We start from the raw sequence: 19,409 nt of genomic DNA, 5'->3' as shown, positions 1-19,409 counted from the left end.
ATTTAAGGGCCAACTGTATATTCCTCACAATGGCTAAAACTTACCATGTTCACACTCTGCTAGGTGCTTTCCAAGTATTATTTCATTTTCTGTTAAAAACAGCCTTATGAAGAAGGTACTATTAGCACTCTCATTTTTCAGATAAGGGTAGAGACATAATTATTTGGTACTCTAAGTCATTGTCAATCAACATGAAAAAGCAAACAAACATAATTTTTCAAACTTTTGAAGGTTTTAGAATGCCTGAAATCCTGGTGTACTTATAGTCAAAATTCAACCAAGGTTGGCTGAATTCACAAATGCAGGATACATGGATACAGAAGGCTGACAGTACTACTGAGTTTTACTTAGATGACTTGAGCATCTGAGGATTTTCATATCTGTGGGGGTCCTGGAACCAATCCCCCACGAATAGCGAAGGGGGAATGTGCGGAGTTATGTACCAGTTGTGAAGGAGGGAACAAAATTAGTACTGCCTTGTGAAAAACAGTTGTTTTCAAGATGGACCTACTAAAAGGAAACCATCCAGATTGATATTGGACAAACCTTCCCCTTTTCCATTCTCCCCCTCCCATCCCTCCCCTTGCATCAAAGCTTTTCATCTGTACACATGAAATCAGAATCTTACTTGTTTTCTAGGTGCTATGTCTCTTGAAAGTCTTAAGTAAATTGCAAACCATCATAGATTAAAAGAAGGCTGGATTTGCAATTGATTTGCGTCTCTCTAGCTCCATGTAATGCAGGCATCTCTTTCATTATAACTCGATTAATCATCTGAACGCAAGTCCTTAAATCTGACAAGTGTTAAAAGAGTGTGCTCACCAGTTACAAAGCAATTCCTTCCATTTTTAAATGTAGAGAGTCTCCCTGTAAGTTAACCTCACTAGTCATAGCTTTCATACAAGCAAAGCCCCACTTCCACATCACTTCCCAACTCGTATAGACAAAAATAGAATCCTATTGCTCCCTCTCTGCATCACGTCCTCTTTTCTGGGTGATACAGCTTCCAGTCTTTCAAGCTGTTTCTTATCAACAGTGTCCAGGCTCTTGGCTCTGCTAGAACTTAGCTCTGCCCAGCATGCCACCACCCGAAGTTGCAACGAGACTATGCTTGTACTGACCTTTTTGAGTAACACATCACCTTGTTGTTGGCTTCCCTTCAGCTTGTAATGATAGAAATTGCATCAGGAAAAGATGAGGTCCCTGGCTCAGAAAAGTGGTGATGAGACCTGGGTATGCATGGAAGGTTTGACCAGGGCGGAGAACTCAGACTGCATCAGCACCGTGAAGATCAGTCCTGTTGCTTGTGACAGGACAAGCTTGTGAGACTGTATAGTATATAAAATCCAGAAGGCCAGTGAGTTAATTCAGAATGAGTATCAACCGCTTCTAGGATCCAGATATGGCTCAGAATCAACACAATTTACTTCCCTTCTTTCACCCAAAAATACCATAATATTCTTAGTCAAACATCTGCATGAAGTCTGTAGATGCTGCAAGTTCTTTATCCGCCAGCATGATAATGCACTAAATCCCCTGAATCCCATCTCCACTTCTCCATATTGAGATAACCAGTGTCCATGGTTATCATAGGTGCCCTTGTGTGTATAGATGTAACAAAAGTGATCCAGGTGGAGAATAAACTAGGTAAGAGGACAAACAGACTAAATATTTTTTGACAAACACTGACAGGGAAACCATCAAAGACTCTAAAATATGGTTTATGACTCTTCTTAGAGGCAAAGCTCACTCCTTCAGGTTAAGAGAGAGTACAGAGCAAGTGTAAATCAGGGTATCTGGGTTTTAATCTCTCACTGTTGAGGCAAGAGCAAAAGAGAAAACTCTAAAATAATTAAGAACAATGAAGGGGCATGAAAGGGGAACAATAGGAATGGTATAGGAGTTCCAAGGGGACTGGATTAAGAGAGAAAGGGCTTGGTGGGGGGAGTGGGGGAATGACCTAAAAATTAACTTGGAGAATGAATAGAATGTAGATAGTGGGGATGGGGTGAGAAAGAGCTTTATAGGTAGAACTGATTAGAAAAGAAAATATGGAAGGAAAAATTCTTTGGAAGGGTAAACACATTCCAACAATGATGACAGATTTAAGGGAGTGTGTCTAAGATAAATTTGTGCACTGAATCTTAGGGGGAGACAAAGAGATATTTAAGGAAAACTTCCAAGAGTAGTGAAAGAATATGAACAGATTCCCTGGAGCCCAAAGTGGACATAGGGTCACCCTTTGGAGACAGAAAATGACAGCATTTGGAGAAAGTAAAATAAAATTTTACTTTGCAAAGTAGTTGGAAACTGTACAGAATTTGCTAGCCTTGAAGGATACAGACTATGTGTGTGTGTGTGTTTGTACATATATATTCAAAAATGTGAATATAAATGTACAGTCTATACACACATCATAGGTTATTAAGAGGAACTAGGGATATGTCTGTATTCTGAACAAGGGGTTAGCATCGCAAATGGCAATAATGCCTCTTCTTAAAGGGAGGTTACTCCCCACCAACATAACTGACATGACCCAATGTACCCAGTCTTGAGTCATATCTTAGACTGGGGATTCCATGACACACAGATGAGATTTCTGAATAGAACCATATTCTGATAACCTAGTCCCCGAAAGACAGTCTGCTCCTCCTTAAAAGGTGTTCAGTTTCCTTTGAAGTAGTTTGTATTCTAGTAAGAACTGACCTTGTTTTCTCTCTTAACTCTCTTATAAATCCACTATACTTTCTGATCTGTACATTTCTAGGTATTCCTTCAGCACTTGGAAATACTTAAATGATGGAATTTGGGATAAGTGTTGAAAAGATCCTTCTGTTTTACTGTAACTTTGGTTTAAAATAAGTGCACTATTAATACGCTGTTTTTAGAGACAATTTATTTTTATATGTAGTATCACGTCAGAATATCTCAATTTTAGTTATTAGCTTGCTCTTTCTACACCACAGAGAGCCTGGGAGCTGTTGCTATATATTACAGACAACAAGTTTCAATGTCATTCCTGAGTCTCTATACCCAGGAAAAAAAAAAAAAACAGACTCAACTTTTTTAAACATTTGTTTTATGAAATGAGGGTGTGGGGTTTTTTTTGTTTTTTTTTTTTTGTTTTTTTTTTTTTGGTGAGGAAGAGATAGATGCCTCTTATCAACAATTTGTTTAAAAAATATTTAAATTCGGACTTCTGTGACAGTCCAATGGTTAAGATGCCACACTTTCACTGCAGGGGCATGGGTTCAGCCCCTGGTTGGGAAACTAAGACCCAAGTGTTGCACAGCATGGCCGAAAAATAAATAATAAACAGAATAGAATAGCTGGCATAGCATTCAAAAAAATATTTAAATTCTATTATACCGCAAAGCACAATTTTTATCATGACTCCTTTTTTCTAACAGAGAAACAGAAATAAACAACTTGGGGCCCTTGATTTTGTATTTAACGGGCAACACATCCAAATTTTTTACAAAAGTATAAATGAAAAAGTGTGTGTGGGGGTGACAGGGGAGGGCAGTGAGGCAGACATTGGCCTGAAGAGCAGTGTCTGGTCGCCGTGGCTTCGGGAAAAGGGAAATGCCTAAAAGGTTTTGAGGAGAAGCATATTTGCCTTCTACCAAGAGTAGCCAAAAGGAGGTTTGCTGCCAAAAATAAAAGGACAAAGAGGGCGGGGAGGGCTGCTGGAGGGGTGTTCAGAATGGAGGGGATACATGTATACCTATGGACATGTATATAATAACTGGCACAACATTTTAAAAAAATACTTAAATTCCATTAGAACCATAAAGCACAGTTTTTATCATGATTCCTTTCTTCTAACAGAGAAACAGAAATAAACAACATAGGACATATACACCTATGACTAATTCATATTGATGTATGGTAGAAACCATCCCAACATAAAGTAATTATCCTCCAATTAAAAAAAATAAAAGGACAAGGCATCACCTACACTCAAGACGCTAATATTGGCCAGGTGATTAACTTGCTATCTGCCCCAGTGCAAAGTAAACTGTTTCTTTGCCATGTGTTATGTTTCATTTCTGAACCTATAGGCTCAACACAATAGCACAGGAGCAGTTAATGAAATGAAACACAGCAGAAGCCTCCACCCTGGCTGCTTTTGGAGCTTCGAGGATATTGGAGGTAATGACTCAGAACCGTGATGAACTCTCTCAGGGGTTCGTGCCTCCACAGCTTGCCCTGCATTTGGCACCGATAATCAAGCACTGGCTGGAATAACCATTATGATAATACAGCAGGGATGTCTAGCATCTCTTCTAGTGAGTGCCCTGACAGAAGGCTGGAATATTCAACTGGTGAGCACTCTGATGTGGTTGTTAATGGCTCTGTAAATGATTAAGTTGGACATACTCCAAAGTAGAAAAATCACAGATAAAATTTACGATTTTTTTTCTTTTCTCTTATCCTCTCTCTTCTTCTTTTTTCTTTCTATCTCTGTGTGTCTTTATTGCTTCTCTCTCTCTTTCTTTCCTTCCTTCCATCCTTATTTACCTTACCTTTCCTTCTTTTCTTTCTTTTCCTTTTTATTACTAAAGAGGCACTGTGAGGATCATTCATAATAGTGAAATTAAGATACAGAAGGGACCTCAGCAATTATTTTCTCAAATCCTTCCATTTGTGGTATAGGCAAGAGACCTGGAATAAAGAGGTCTGGATTTTAGTCTTAGTAGCTCAGACAGTAAAGAATCTGCCTGCAGTGTGGGAGACCAGGGTTCGATCCCTGGGTTGGGAAGATCTGGAGAAGGGAATGGCTATCCACTCCAGTACTCTTGCCTGGAAAACCACAGGGACAGAGGAGCCTGATGGGCTCCAGTCCTTGGGGTCACATACAGCTGGACATGACTGAGCAACTTTCACTTCACTTTACCAGCTACCAGGTGTTATTTCCTGGGTAAATACACAATCTTCTTGAAGTCCAGTTTTCTCATCTGTAAACTAGGACTGCTAGCTGGGGCCAACATGGAGCTCCACTGCCTCTCAGTCTCTTTGTGTTAACTCCACGATCGCCTTGGATCCTTCCTATTTGCCTCTGTAATCCCCACTCACGCCGCTTCCCCACAGACCCCTAAACCATCTCTTCCTTGCATTGTCTGTGTTCCCCCCATACCCATCCCTGAGATACCAGAGGATGGCAACTGATGCCAGAAAAGGCACTGGAGGAACTTACTCTGCTAAGTTCACACCAGCAAGTCTCCTGCTCCTTCTAGAGTATGAAATTAAACCATAACAGAACAGACATCCTTTCCCACATCCTGCTCCTGTCTCATGTCCTACCTCCCACATCCACATTTATCTCTGCAAACTCAACAACAATGTCAGTTCAAAAGGAAGACTTGTTTTACTTCCTAGATGATAGCATTTTCCTGCACTGGGAACTTACAAAGCATGGTCCCTTTGGAGTACCTGCCACAATATAAGTACATGATCCTGTTTCACTCTGTCGTCACCTCCCCTCCTCCCCTCCATTTATACTGTCTAATTCAGAAAGTCAGGAAGCTGGACTGTTTGGCTCAGTGCTGCATCATCAAGGCCTTGCTTAGAGTTTAGTATAGGCAGTGTCCTCAAACAAAGTGCCAAATGGATAAATGAATGGATTTAGCTTCTGATGGACTTCCCAGATGGCGCTAGTGGTAGAGAACCTGCCTGCCAATGTAGGAGACATAAGAGATGCAGGTTCAATCCCTGGGTTGGGAAGATCCTCTGGAGAAGGGCATGGCAACCCACTCCAGTATCCTTGCCTGGAGAAACCCATGGACAGAGGAGCCTGGTGGGCTATGGTCCATAGCATTGCAAAGAGTCGGATACAACTGAAGTGATTTCACACACACGCATGTACATGCTCTAATATTACCCATCAATTACTGAGAGTGTATGCAAGGTGCTATAGGTTGATTGTTTGGGTCCCCCCAAAATTCATGTATTAAAACCTAACCCACAAAGTGATAGTACCAGGAGATGTGGGCTTTGAGGGGATGATTAGGTCATGAAAGTGGAGCCCTCATGAGCAGGAATTATTGCCTTTATAAAACAGAATCCCAGAGAGCTCCTTTACCCCTTTTACAGCAAAGAGACAGCCTTCTCTGACCCAGGAAGTGGGCTCTCACCAGACCCTGGATCTGCTGGTATCTTTCTCATGGATTTCCCAGTCTTCAGAACAGTGAGAAATACTTACAAATACTTACAAGTCACTGGTCTATGGTACTTTGTGATAGCAACCTGAATGGACTGAGACACCAGGTTCTCAACTAGGCATTTCACATAACTTAGCTTATTTAATTTTCAAAACAACCTTTCGGGGAAGATATCACTAACTGTGTTTTACAGACAAAGAAATTGAAGCCAAGAAGAGACATCCAACTCAGCTTCCACAGTCAGGGAAGGTTTTCCAAAAGTGACTATGATGACACCACACTTACTTCCTTCCAAGTCCTGATAAAATCAGTTTTAAGTGGATGACCTGATTGGATGACTGAGCACTTTAACAGGGAGAGACAGATAGATAGATTGACAGATGAGAGACATCTCACATATATGATCACACAATTGGTATTTATCAAGGCTTGACTAGCTATGGAAAATGTCAACAAATATGAGAAATAACCATCTGGAATAGATCTGAGCTAAGCTGGTTGACCGTATAATGCATGGGGATTTTTTTCTTTTGCTTCTCCTCACTCCCCAAAGTATAGCTCTTTGGACACCAAAGACTGTCTGCTCTGGCTCTCTTAAGATAACTGATTCCAACCTAAGCACAGGTTTAGCTGAATTTCAGCCTGGAAGATGTGGAATCTCTTTATTATCTCCTCTGTCATACAAGAGCATTGTAATGCCTGTTCTTTAATTGAATTACGAACAAAGCAACACTATGCCCTGATATGAAAAGTCACATTTATTTTCATTCTGGACGCTTGCTCTGCGGGATCACGCCAGTGAATGCTGCTGTCATCCCCACTCAGACTTAGTCAGCTGAGTTGGAAGAGATTTTGTGTTTGTTTTATTTATTTATTTTTTTAAAGAAAAGAGATTAGTGAATACATGTCTGTTTGAAAGCAAACTCCTTTTTGAGCAAAACACCAGCTTGGAGCCCTGGTAATGAGTCCTCTCTCTCTCTCGTCATCTGGTGAGCCCTGACCTATGGATGAGAATATGAGATAATAAAAGGTTTATTTAAAGGAGAATCAGAGATAAAACTCTACAATTCCCTCATCTCACAAATGCACAGTTTTCTTTTCCTTTTATGCTCTTGTGTTACATCTTTTTGGAAGCTGTTTTCTCATTCAAACCACCCCTACTGGGCAGGCATGTCTGGGAGAGCTGCAGGTGTCCCCTGGCCACGGCTCACAAAGCCCACTTGTAATCAGCGCCATCACGTGTCTTCTGACCCCCTTCCTACCCTGCTCTCTCCACATCTCTCCCAGCCAACCACCACTGCTACTTCTAAAAGGGAAAAAAACCAACGGCCAGTCAAAAGAGTTATTATCTTAAAGATTCCTTAACAAGGCCTGGGGCTTTCTAGAAAACTAGTTCAAGCTTTTGCGCTGCTGTCTCTTCTAGCCATTGGGTCCCTCTTCCCTCAGACACTAGTCACTGCAAACTTGTTGATTCTGCTACATTCTGTGGTCCCTGGGCACTCCACCAGTGTCCCTCCAGGAGCCTCACGGCCACTACTCTTATACGCCAGCCCCAGTCAGGAATGTAAATCCACACGCAGATCATCCTGACTCCACAAAGTGCAGCACTGGTGACACTGTGTGCGATGCTAACTGGTAGTTTTAACACCAAGGATCCAGAAGACAAATAAGTCGTTGTTATTGTTGTTTTTTCCCTCCAATCTTCTATACTTGATTATTAACTGGTCTGCCTAGGCAAGTCTTTCCCCCACTACTTGACTGAGATGAAAAATGAAAACGTTCATTCTGTGACATTATGACTTGGGAAGAAGTAATTTACTAGTAAGAGTCAGTGTTTGTAGAAGGTGCAGGGTTGGCATAGACAGATACTCTGTCAATTACGTTCTCTGGACCTGAAATAGAAGGAGGCGGCTCACAACCTAGGAGAAGGCAATGGCACCCCACTCCAGTACTCTTGCCTGGAGAATCCCATGGATGGAGGAGCCTGGTGGGCTGCAGTCCATGGGGTCGCAAGGACACGACTGAGCGACTTCCCTTTCACTTTTCACTTTCATGCATTGGAGAAGGAAATGGCAACCCACTCCAGTGTTCTTGCCTGGAGAATCCCAGGGACGGGGGAGCCTGGTGGGCTGCCGTCTATTGGGTCGCAGAGTCGGACACGACTGAAGCGACTTATATAGCAGCAGCAGCAGCAGTAGCTTGCAACCTGAAGGCCCTAGATGGGAAAGTTTATTTTGCTCCCCCACATCACCACACCCCACCCCATGCAGCAATCAAGCAACATCTGTCTCTTGACACAGTGCTTGCACTCAGAAACCTGAAAGGAGGAAGCAGGTTAGTTGTGGGTTTTTTTTTTTTTTCAGTTTCACCATGTGGTATACCAAGGAGAGAAATAAGACCTCCCCTCGGAGTCCCTTGTATCAAAACAGGGTTTTACTCCTGCAAAGTGCCAAAGCTGGTTATTGGTAAAATGCTCTGTGCCCAAAAAATTGTCCTGAGATCCTTTTGTGATATATTTCCTATGAGAAAAATGAAAAAAAAAAAAAGGAAAAGGGACAAGGGACAAGGGACAAGGGACAAGTCCACCTCACTTCAGGGGTGAATATGCAAAGGAAACACTTTTTCAACAGGTTTAGATGGCAAACGCCATGTTCTTTTTAAATAAATGGAAAAAACCCTCCCCACCTTTTCTTCTCCCTATCATTGAAAAGTACTCAGGAAAAATTGATTTAGAGCACTGGCTTACCTTGTAAGTAAAAACCTCTAAGATATGGTCCATGGGATGACATCCTTATGGTTGGGTTTTGGCAACTGGTCTCAGAGGTAATGTTCCACAGAAGGCTTTCTGTAAAAGTCAACAACAACACAGAGGTTGGACACTCAGAAGCCTACTGACCTAGTAAAACCGAAACCGAAGCTGCCTTGGGGAAGACAAGGGGAAAGTCGCAGTGATGGGGCTATTGAACCATGGTAAAGCATTCGATGTTTTCTCAACCCTGATTTATCTGGCAGCAAACAGCCTGGAGTTTCTGTGATGGTATAGAATTATGGATCCATCTATCTCTTACGGGAGTTTAAAAACCGATGGCCTTTTGAATGACTAAGCCCTTTGACCTAAAGACACATGAGATTTCTCAGACCTGCTGTATCTTTCACACACTGGCAGTTCTCTCAGAGTGACACAGGTGATCTCTCTCTATGTGTGATAAAATACATGTAACATGAAATGGACAGTTCTGACTTTTTTTCAGTGTGCAACTCTGCGGCATTAATCACATTCATGTCGCTGTACAACCAGCACCACCATCCATCTCCAGAACTCCTTCATCTTCCCAAACTGAAACTGTACCCATTAAACAACAATTCCCCACTCCCCCTTCCCAAAGGTCCTGGCAACCAGCATTCTCCTTTCTGTCCCTAGGAATCTGACTACTCTAGGTACCTCATGTAGGTAAAATCATACAGCAATTGTCCTTTATTGACTGGCTTACTTGACTTGGCATAATACCCTTGAGGTAGCATGTATCAGAATTTCTTTCCTTTTAAAGACTAAGTATTATTTCATCTTTCTCTTTTTATAAACAGCTTTATTGAGTATAATTTACTGAGTGTAAATTTCAACCATTTTTAGCATGCGATTCATCAAGTCGTCCAATCATCATCACAATCCGGTTTTAGAACATTTTCATCATCTCAGTAAGATCACCTCCCTGCCCATGTACAGTTCATCATCACTCTAAATCTTTTTCCACTTTCCACCATAGGCAACCACTACTTTCTGTCTCTGAAAAGTTGCCTTCTCTGGACATTTCCTGTATCTAGAATCATACACTTAGTCTTCTTTTGTGTCTGGCTTCTTTCACTTAGCACTTTGCATAATGTTTCTGAAGTCCGTCCATGCTGCCATACCTATCGGTATTTCACTCCTTTTTATTACTGAATAGTATTCCATCGTATGGATATGTCACCTGTTGTTTATCCATTGACCTGCTAATGGATATTTGGGTTGTTTCCACCTTTTAACTGTTACGAATAATGTATGAATATTGGTGTGCAAGTTGTTGTATGGACATACTTTCATTCCTCTTGGGTAGATATCTGGAAATGGATTAGCTGGGCCTTATGACAACTTTACAGTTAACGTTTTAAGAAATTGTCTACTGTCTTCCAAAGTGGATGTGCCATGAGGAACTTTTCTTTCGGGTAACTAAACAGATCTTTCCAATGGGTTTGTTTTTATTTTGTGACCCTTCCCAATGTAAAATATTCTGCTGCTTTTCAACTCTGACCCCAGCTCAGTCAGAAAGTCAGGCAGTGGGCGGGATGAATTAATTCTTCAAATAGTTCTCATTTTCACATCCTTAACTCACAGCTGAGTTCACATTAAAACTAAACAACCTTTAAAGCTCAGAAGAAGTGTTGTAAAACAGTCTATGAGACCTCTGGCAAGTTATGCTGGTCATTTAGGGCCTCAGGGTCCCACTTGTCAGAGAAGATGAGACCAAGGTGACTTCTAATGTCCGTTAATGGCATCTATGGAGGTATCTATGGACTCACAACAATCCTTTGTTGGCTTTGAGATACTTAGTTTACACTGTCTGGGTGTGGAGGTGAAGAGTTTCTCAACCATGCATATGCAAACTCAGGGAACTGGGACTTTCCCCTAAATGTGGCCCCTAAAATTGGAGAAACAGGGAGCAACAGATGAAAGAATGACCCTTTCTCTTCCTAAGGTGAGCTGAATGAAGCGACATTATGACCTTCTTATTCCAGGGAACTGCCTGGCATAACATGCATGGTGGACATTAATTAACATGCCTCTGAGGTCATATTTCTTTTGAGTTGATTTTTAAAAATCTTAATCATCTGTCTGGAAGTGGTAGCATATATTACTCATTGGAACTTGTTTATCTTAGAAACTGTCTTAATTTCCTAGGGCTGCTCTAATAAAGTACAGTCATTCTTAAGGGGGCTGGTTCCAGGAGTGCCCCACATACTCAGACTCATGGATGTTCAGGTCCCTTATAAAATGACATAGTTCAACGAATACATTTGGCCCTCTGTATCCCTAGGTTTCACTTTCTTGGATTTAACCAAACTGCAGATAGAAAGTCCTGGAAACAGAAGGCTGGCTGTACCAAAAACTGGGTAGCTTAAAACAACAGAAATTTATCGTCTCACACTGCTGGAGGCTGTAAGCCCCAAATCAGGCATTGCAGGGAACATGCTCTCTCTGACAGCTCCAGGGAAGGATCTTTCCTCCTGTCTTCCAACTCCTGGCATGCACTGGCAATCCTTGGCCTCACTTGACTTACACGGCCTTTCTCCCACCTTGTCTTCATACTGTATTCCCTCTGTGAGTCTGTCTTTTGATCCAAAATTGCCCCGTTTTATAAGGACCCCAGTCATCTTGGGTGGTGCGTGTTGTTCAGTCGTGCAGTCGTGTGTCCGACTTTGCAACCCCATGGACTGCAGTTGCACCAGGCTTCCCTGTCCTTCACCATCTCCCAGGGCTTGCTCAAACTCATGTCCATTGAGTGATGCCATCAGGACCCACCCTAGTGACTTCATTTAAATTTGGTCACGTCTGTAAAGATCCTACTTCCAAATAAGGTCACATCTGAAGTACTGGGGGTTAAGAGTTAAACATATCTTTTGGGGGACTGGGTAGTATGGGAACAAGTTCAACTCATAACAGTAACAGTTGGGGAAAAAATGAGGTTTACAATAGGGTATCTGTCACTGAATGCACATCTAACTGTAATTATATTATAAAAGGGGGGGAAAGTGTTTTCCTTCTTCAACACCTGACATCTGAGTTCTATAGCTGCTGCTGCTACTGCTAAGTCGCTTCAGTCGTGTCCAACTCTATGCAACTCCGGAGACGGCAGCCCACCAGGCTCCCCTGTCCCTGGGATTCTCCAGGCAAGAACACTGGAGTGGGTTGCCATGTCGAAACATAATGATCCTGAGCCCTTGACTCTCAGTCCCATGTGGGTTGAGATTCTGACATCTGCAGTCATTTAAACAACTGCCTTCAGTCTGAGGAGGGAGAGGATCTATTCAGTGCTTGGGATAAAATATTGCAAATTATTTAACATGGTTTATCCTGGGTAGTGCTTCCTAGGACTAAAGACAGGGAAGAATGGGATGTTGGGAATGGTTTTTTAAAAAATTGCAACACAAGGATATGATTCCATAATCACAGGACGGGGATTAACCCATCAGATTACTTGAATTTCCACACCTTCGAGAAGGAAGAGAGAATTTCAGGTTGGCAATTGAAAGACCTGATTATCACTCAGGAGGAAAAAGAGAGACAGGTGTGGGGCCGTGTTCCCTTGCCAGAGTGAACTTTAACTGGCTTGCAGAGAGTATCATCTTCTAGCAGAAGGACAGAGAGAACCCAGAGGGGCTCCTCACAGCAGATTTTCAAAAGACCTTTTTCCCTTCTCTCCTTACACTCGCAGTCCCCTCCATGAGGGCTTGGGGACTCCAGCTGCCTCCCAGGCAGACCCAGCACAGCCCATGGCTCTCAGGAATTTCATCCTGTCTCACCAGCCATCACCCTTCTCCCCCTTCTAAATTCGCCTTTTCCCTCCCTGCACCCTGGTCAAGCCTATCTTTCCCACTCCATCTGTGCTCCCATTTGATTTACTTCTTCCATGGGGTCTGCTGTAAACCTCTGCTGTTAGAAGAAAAGTAACGGAAGAATTTAAGCTGGTCTCAAATACGCAATGCAATGCCCCACATGCAATACTCCACCATGTGCAATTAGCAGAAACCTGGAATTGTCTCGATAATGCTTCTCCCTTCCCTCTAAGAGACCTCTTTTCACATGGCTCTGGGTTACACACGGTCTGGAAGAGAGTTCCTCTGCTTCATAGACCACCATGTTTCCAATCTTTCCCCTCTTTGTCTTGTCTTTGCTCCTTCCTCACCGTGCCCCTCCAAGTTCTTTCATTTCTCCTGTGGCTCCAGACACCACTCTACCAGGAGAACCTCATCCAACAGATGGCTATCCCACGCTTCAGACTCCAGAGACCACAAATGAAGTCCTTTGACCTCCTTATTTGTACTAATGACACCAACCTTCTACCAGTCTCTTGAGGCAGAACTTCTGTTGATTTTCTTTGATTTTCCTCCTCTCCCTCAGCCACAGCACTAATCAGGAAGCATCCAGTCCCCGTATCTCCCTCCCGATGTCTTTCCAAACCATCCATCCAACACCCACACTTTCCATTCCTCCGGCCACATTCCTTATCAAGTCCTGACCTCCCACCTGAACCAGGGTTACACACTCTAAGCCTGTCTCCTTGTCTCCAATTTCTTCTTCCATTTTCTGATCCACTTGAGATACAAGATCCAGATAACGCTAATAAAAAATTAACTTGGAGAGCGTCATTCAGTTGTTCAGAAATGTCAATCCTCTCCTGCTGGTTTACTTGAAAAGCGAGTCTTTCCTGTCCAGTGCCCCACGCCATCTCCAGGCTTGTCTCCAATAATTATGTTCCAGTCAGATTGGATAAGAAATCTCTCAAAGCCTTCTGTCTCGCCCACGTCCATTCCTTGGCAGATGCCATTCCCTTGGTCTGGAAAGTCCCCACTGTTCACAAACTGTAATCCTTATCCTGCAAAGCCTCTTCCTCCCTGAAGCCACTTTGTGTTTTTGTCTTTTCTTCCTTTGAATTCTCACCACCCCTAGCTTATCTTCCTCTCCTAGAGCTTATATTTGCCTCTCTTTCATCTTTCTTTTTTCCCCTATATGCCCTCATCCTGTGCCACATAAGGAGAAGGCACTTAGTAAGTGTTTCTATTATTTGAGGTCACTTCTCCGGTTGGGAAGATGCAGGTTTGGATTACTTTGGTCCAATCTTGACACTAACCCCTCCAGTACCCTTGTTAGCATTATTTTCTCTGTATAACTTAATGATGTGCACTTCCTCATTTTACCTTTTCTCCTTTCTAATTTCAAATTACTTCACCTTATCCACACCAAAGCACACCACCTGCCCCAGCCTTTGTCCTAATTTCCCCAAATTTAACTGCTCTTATGCAGACTGGTGCTCCAGGATGAAAGCCCTGAAGGGAATCGCTCTTCTTTGAGGTCTGATGTGTATCAGGGAAGCCAAACCCTGCAGTTAAAAATGTCGTGAAAATGAACTGATAAGTAGCTAGAAGCAAAATGCTGAGTATACACAAATTCCACTGCAGTGCAGAGCGCAGTTTGGAAGTTCAAGCAAGAATTGTTTATTAAAATGCATGAGCTTCCATAGCTTCACCGAGGAGGAGATAACATACTTAACAGTTACTGGTGGAGCACTGCATAAGAGAATGGGTATTTTGTGTGGATCTAAGCAACTCTTGAAGTATTTTTTTAAATTCTTTTCATTAGGCTAGAAGAAGCCAGCTTTAAGGCCATGTCACTGGCATTAAAAGATGTATATTATACGTCAGCAACTACAGCATTTACTTCATGTGAGCACAGCAAGAGGCTTGAAAACACAGTTTCTTTTGCAGAGACTGAATTAATCCTTCAATTGCTGTCCCATGCCACAGAACTGCCAATTCTGCCATACTATATAGCCTTTGCAGTGAAGTGAAAGTCGCTCAGTCATGTCCAGCTCTTTGCAACCCCATGGACTATACAGTCCATGGAATTTTCCAGGTCAGAATTCTGGAGTGGGTAGCCATTGCCTTCTCCAGGAGATCTTCCCAACCCAGGGATTAAACCCAGGTTTCTCACGTTGCAGGCGAATTCTTTGCCAGCTAAGCCATAAGGGAAGCCCAAGAATATGGGAGTGGGTAGCCTATCCCTTCTCCAACGGATCTTCCTGGTCTAGGAATTGAACTGGGGTCTCCTGCATCGCAGGCGGATTCTTTACCAACTGAGCTATCAGGGAAGCCTTTACTTCTTATAATTAAGTATTTTAACCTGTTAATATACTAGAGACAAATTAAGTAAACAGAAGGAAAAAAGTGGGAACAAGAGGTCCTCCTGTGTGCTCCCTTCTTGGGGTGGATGTCCTCAATGGGGCTTTACAGAGGAAGAATGTAAAACCTTTACAGAAGAAATATCCAACCTGAATCATGGGGACTAGGAACTTCTCAAACACAGGGGTTTTCCCTCTTCCATTTTAATGGAATGGAAGCTTCCCAGATGGCACAGTGGCAAAGAATTCACCTGCCAATGCAGGAGATTCAAGAGACGCGAGTTCGATCGCTGGGTGGGGAAAGTCCCCTGGAGTAGAAAATGGCAACCCGCTCCAGTATTCTTGTCTGGGAAATCCCGTGGACTGAGAAGCCTGGTGGGCTATAGTCCATGGGGTTCCAGAGTCGGACACGACTGAGCACACTCATGCACACCTTCTAACAGAACTGCAAGCACCTCCTGATGTCATTTTTATATTTCTCCAGCGACTTTGTCTCTACTTGCTTTTCAACACCTTTCCCCTCCTGGTTTCTCTGTAAACAAATGGGACTGACCCTTCAATTTTGCTGGCTGCTGTTGGAGCCTAAACTGAGTTTTCTTTCCATGTTTGTTCAAATGGTTTCCCATCATTTCGAGAAGAAAGAAAAACAGAGCTGGATGACCAGTACTAGGGGAGGGTAGTGTGGCAGAATGGAACTGCCCATCAGAGGAGCCAGACTGCCTTTGGTTCCAATCCCAGGACCAAGGCCTGTCAGCCCATGGGTCCTGGCAAATCATACGGCCTGTGCACCTTAGTCCTCTCTTTGAAATGAGGATGATGCCCCTCTCATGGGATTGCTTGGCATAGGGTAGGTATTTGACAAATGTTAGTTCTACTTCACTAAACCTTAACCCCCCAGTTCTATTCATACTCAGCAGAAATTAGTGACATTGGAGCAAAGGAAGTTTTTGTTTATTTACTTTTTAATATCCCTGCTAACATTCTCCATTTCTCACACAGAAGCCAAATCTCAAATACATGTCTTCTCTCCGCCCTCACCCCACCTGCCCTGCCATGTCAATGCCACGTCACTAGGTAAGCCCAGGAATCTCAAGGAGAACCAGCCTCCTCATCAGGGATGGGTGGAGGCTCACAAGCGAATCCTGATGGGCTCCCTGGAGGAGGAGGACCTGCTGGAGTTACTGGACTCACTGCCTCTCTGGGGAGGAGGAAGGAGCACCCAGAAAGCCACAGGTGTTCTTCGAGGTCTTTTCTTCCTATTCCAGTCCCCAGTTTCTCCCTACCAGGCAGGCACAAGGTGGTGACCTGAATGCCGCTTCCCTGAAGAAACACCCAGGTCAAGGTTCAAGCCTGTTGCAGGCGGCGGGAGGAAGGGAGAGGACTGACTGGGTCATTAGGCTGTCATACTCTTTGTTAAACGATTTCTAGCCCTAGGACTATCTAGAACTCATTCTATCCCGGTGAATGAGTCACTAACCGGAAACGGTGTAAACACAGGTGTCATACTGGCCTAAGAAGCCCTGGCTCTCCGAGGTTGGAGGAAGACCAGCTTTTCCTACAACAACCCTTGCCTTCCACTTTCAGAAAACTGAAGTTCAAGGCGTTACGCCAGGTGCCTGAAGCTTCAGTCGAGGGACTGAGGACTCCCAGTCAGGCTGGGTGGTGCGTCAGCCTCCTCCTACCCGCAACAAGTCATTGACAATTTCGGGGCTCACGCCACTTTCGGGACGCGTCTGGGTTCCTGATTTCATCATTCCCCTGCGCACCCCCAGATCTGGGGCTGCACCCTCCACCGCCTCTCCCTCGTCCTCTCCGGGTCTGGCAGAGCAGGCTGGACGAAGGGATGCAGGACACCTACACACCTACGCGCACGTTATGGGAAAGGGAAGGCTGCAGACACCGAAACTCGTCCCTGCAGAGCCCCGTGGGGCCATCCTTGGAAAAGGGTGCAAAGGGGCGCTCACTCCCGGGTCGGACGGCGCCAAGTATCGGGCTGGGGGCGGAGCCTCAGTCAGGAGCCGGAGGGAGGGGCGGGGCGGGGATCGCCAGGAGGCGTCGGGGGTCGGGGAGCGAGCCCGCCGGCTGGGGGCGCGGGGCGGCGGCCGGGGCCGCGGAGGTGCGGCGGAGCCCGGCGGGCGGCGCCACCGGAGGCGGGAGGGGGCGGAGCCGCGCTCGCAGCTGCCACCCGGCCGCCGGGCCCGGGCAGAAGACGCCGCCCGCGGCCGGGCACGCACCGCGCGCACACTCTCCAAACAATGCTCCGAGGCGCCCAGCAGGGCGGCTGGCGGCTCGGAGACCCGCGGCGAGGCCGGGGGAGCGCGGCCCCGAGGTGAGCCCGCGGCGCCTTCTCCCAAGTCGGCCTCTTTTTTTGTCTGGCAAACGTGGCCGCAGAGGGGAGCTCCGGGGGAGCGCGGCGGTTGTGGAGCAGGCGACCCCCGTCGGCGTCCCCCGGGGGTGACAGGCGGTCGCTGGAGGAGGGTGGAGCGTTCGGACCGCGTGCGCCCGGGGTTGCGCCCGAGGTGGAAGCGCCGAGCCCGGGCTAGGGGGTGGAGGGGCGGAGGGGAAGGACCGGGGAGCCAGAGGTATGTTTTCGATTCATTCGAGAATCGCGCTCTTTCGGAAGGGGAAACTTTCCTCGAGTTCCGGCAGCGGAACCGACTGCTCTGGTCTAGCTGGTCTGGCTGCTGGACTTGGGGCAGGAGACCGGAGCGCTTTGGGGATTGCTATTGTGGAGACTGCCGTTCCGCGGCTGCAGGATTGTCACAGGAACAGAGAGGGAGAGACCGCTCGGCGGCTCGGATCGGAACCCCGGGCGTGATGCTTTGGGACGCCAGGTTAGTAGCTGCCTCTTAGGCAGCCCGCAGTTGGATGCCAGCCTGGGGGTCTCCAGGGGGAACTAGATGATACCTTTTTCCTGAGCGGTGGCGGAGCCCTCTGAGAGGCTACCGTGGGCACGTTTTTAACCTTTGCTTGTGTTGCCTCCTCCTCCCCCGCCACAGATACACAAAATAGAATCACACACACACACAGACAGAAAACAGAATCCACTTTCCGGTCCTCAGTGAGAACGCGAGGAGGCAGGGCCGGCTGACTGTGTATTTCTCTCAGGTGAAGCTCAGCCAGCGAGCACATGGCTTTGCAGAGCCCACAGCAAAGCCCAAAGGTCTAGGAGGGAGGAGTTTTGCAGGGCATCCAGCCCAGAATCAGGTTGGGAAGGCGCTATTGATCACTGGCCTGAAAAACCCCTTCCCCTTTTGAGCCGGAAATTTTACAGGAAGCACTGGGGGATTCTGCGGTTATTTCGCTATCTTGGGGTCTTGTGGAATGCGGGTATCTTCCTTACTGGTTTAGATTGTAGTGGGTCTAACCCACAAAAACCACATTCCTGCTGCTGAGATTAGATTACATAGCGCTGGAGAAGGAAAAAAGAAAATAAAAAGTTGGGTGAGTAGCATGACTTACCCTCTGTGCCTGTGGGTGGTGGGGGGAGACAGGAGGTAAGGCCGGTTACTTACTCCTTTCTGCCTGGGCAACCCCTGTCAATGTTGAAATCCAGACAAATTTCCATAAATATACCTTTTTTGCATTCATTTAATTGTATTTAAATGTATTTAATTGTAAAAAATAGATAGATTTTTTTTTAGATGACTGTTTTCCGGAATTCTCTCACTTCAGGGTAAGGCATGAGCAACTTTCAGTGCAAGTGTGAAGGGCATTTGGAGCCCAGAGGTTTGATTTTGTGGATCTGGTCACCATTGTTTGGATTCTTTTTCCTATGATGTGGGTGTGTATCTGACAGCTTCAGTCTTGCACGTTTTAGCCACGACTGGTGCAGAAGTTTGCAGAGGCAAAGATTTTATCATGACTTGGATCAGAAAGAATGTTAAGATCTTTTTCTAATCTTACACTGCTGCCTCCCACTGAAATGGGGGAATTTGCATAATTCTGAGGGCTGCCTGCCCTTGGAGGTAAGGAATGTGGGCTGGGAAGGTGCCATTCGCAGGCGGTGGAGAGCTGGCACCACGAGGCAGGCAACGCTCATGCTTGGTGAGCGCCACTTGAGTTTTTCCACTGTCTTTTGACTTAAAATAAATAGATAGTTCCAAGCCCAGAACCTCTCTAGACAGAGAGAATCCTTTCTGGCTTGATGTAGTGATAAATTCTGTTTGCTGTGACTGAGGAACCAGTTTTAACAGGATGTGTAGTGAGTCAGTGATGGTAAGGAGCCCAGGGCTTCATTTCATTCTTTTTCCCTGAAAAACGTTTTCCAGTCTCTGAGCGGTTGGTGTAGTGAAAGTTGTACCCACCATCG

At 45.1% G+C, this 19,409-nt stretch overlaps 2 protein-coding genes across 4 annotated transcripts in view; one reads left to right on the top strand and one right to left on the bottom strand.

Annotated features, from left to right (window-relative positions):
* Positions 1–18,775, bottom strand: part of LOC138929828 (small ribosomal subunit protein uS12-like) — a 64,035-nt gene extending 45,260 nt beyond the window's left edge. The window contains exons 1-2 of one of the 3 annotated variants that reach the window (XR_011445995.1): positions 18,560–18,775; positions 8,911–9,009 (exon numbers count right to left, since the gene is read on the bottom strand). The gene's annotated coding sequence lies outside the window, so the exon portion shown is untranslated. Of the gene's footprint in view, positions 1–7,079; positions 7,166–8,910; positions 9,010–18,559 lie in introns of those variants that run through there. The other 2 variants (XR_011445996.1, XM_070289517.1) reach the window with 2 other exon arrangements.
* The window catches only part of PRAG1 (PEAK1 related, kinase-activating pseudokinase 1), a 46,140-nt gene continuing 44,008 nt past the window's right edge, over positions 17,278–19,409 (top strand). Inside the window, exon 1 of the mRNA XM_069573150.1 lies at positions 17,278–17,426. The gene's annotated coding sequence lies outside the window, so the exon portion shown is untranslated. The remainder of the gene's footprint in view (positions 17,427–19,409) is intronic.

This window comes from Ovis canadensis, chromosome 26 (genome assembly GCF_042477335.2).
Source record: "Ovis canadensis isolate MfBH-ARS-UI-01 breed Bighorn chromosome 26, ARS-UI_OviCan_v2, whole genome shotgun sequence".
Taxonomy (NCBI): Eukaryota; Metazoa; Chordata; class Mammalia; order Artiodactyla; family Bovidae; genus Ovis; species Ovis canadensis.
The sequence above is the reverse complement of the archived record's forward strand: the minus strand, read 5'-3'. Positions and strand labels throughout refer to the sequence as shown.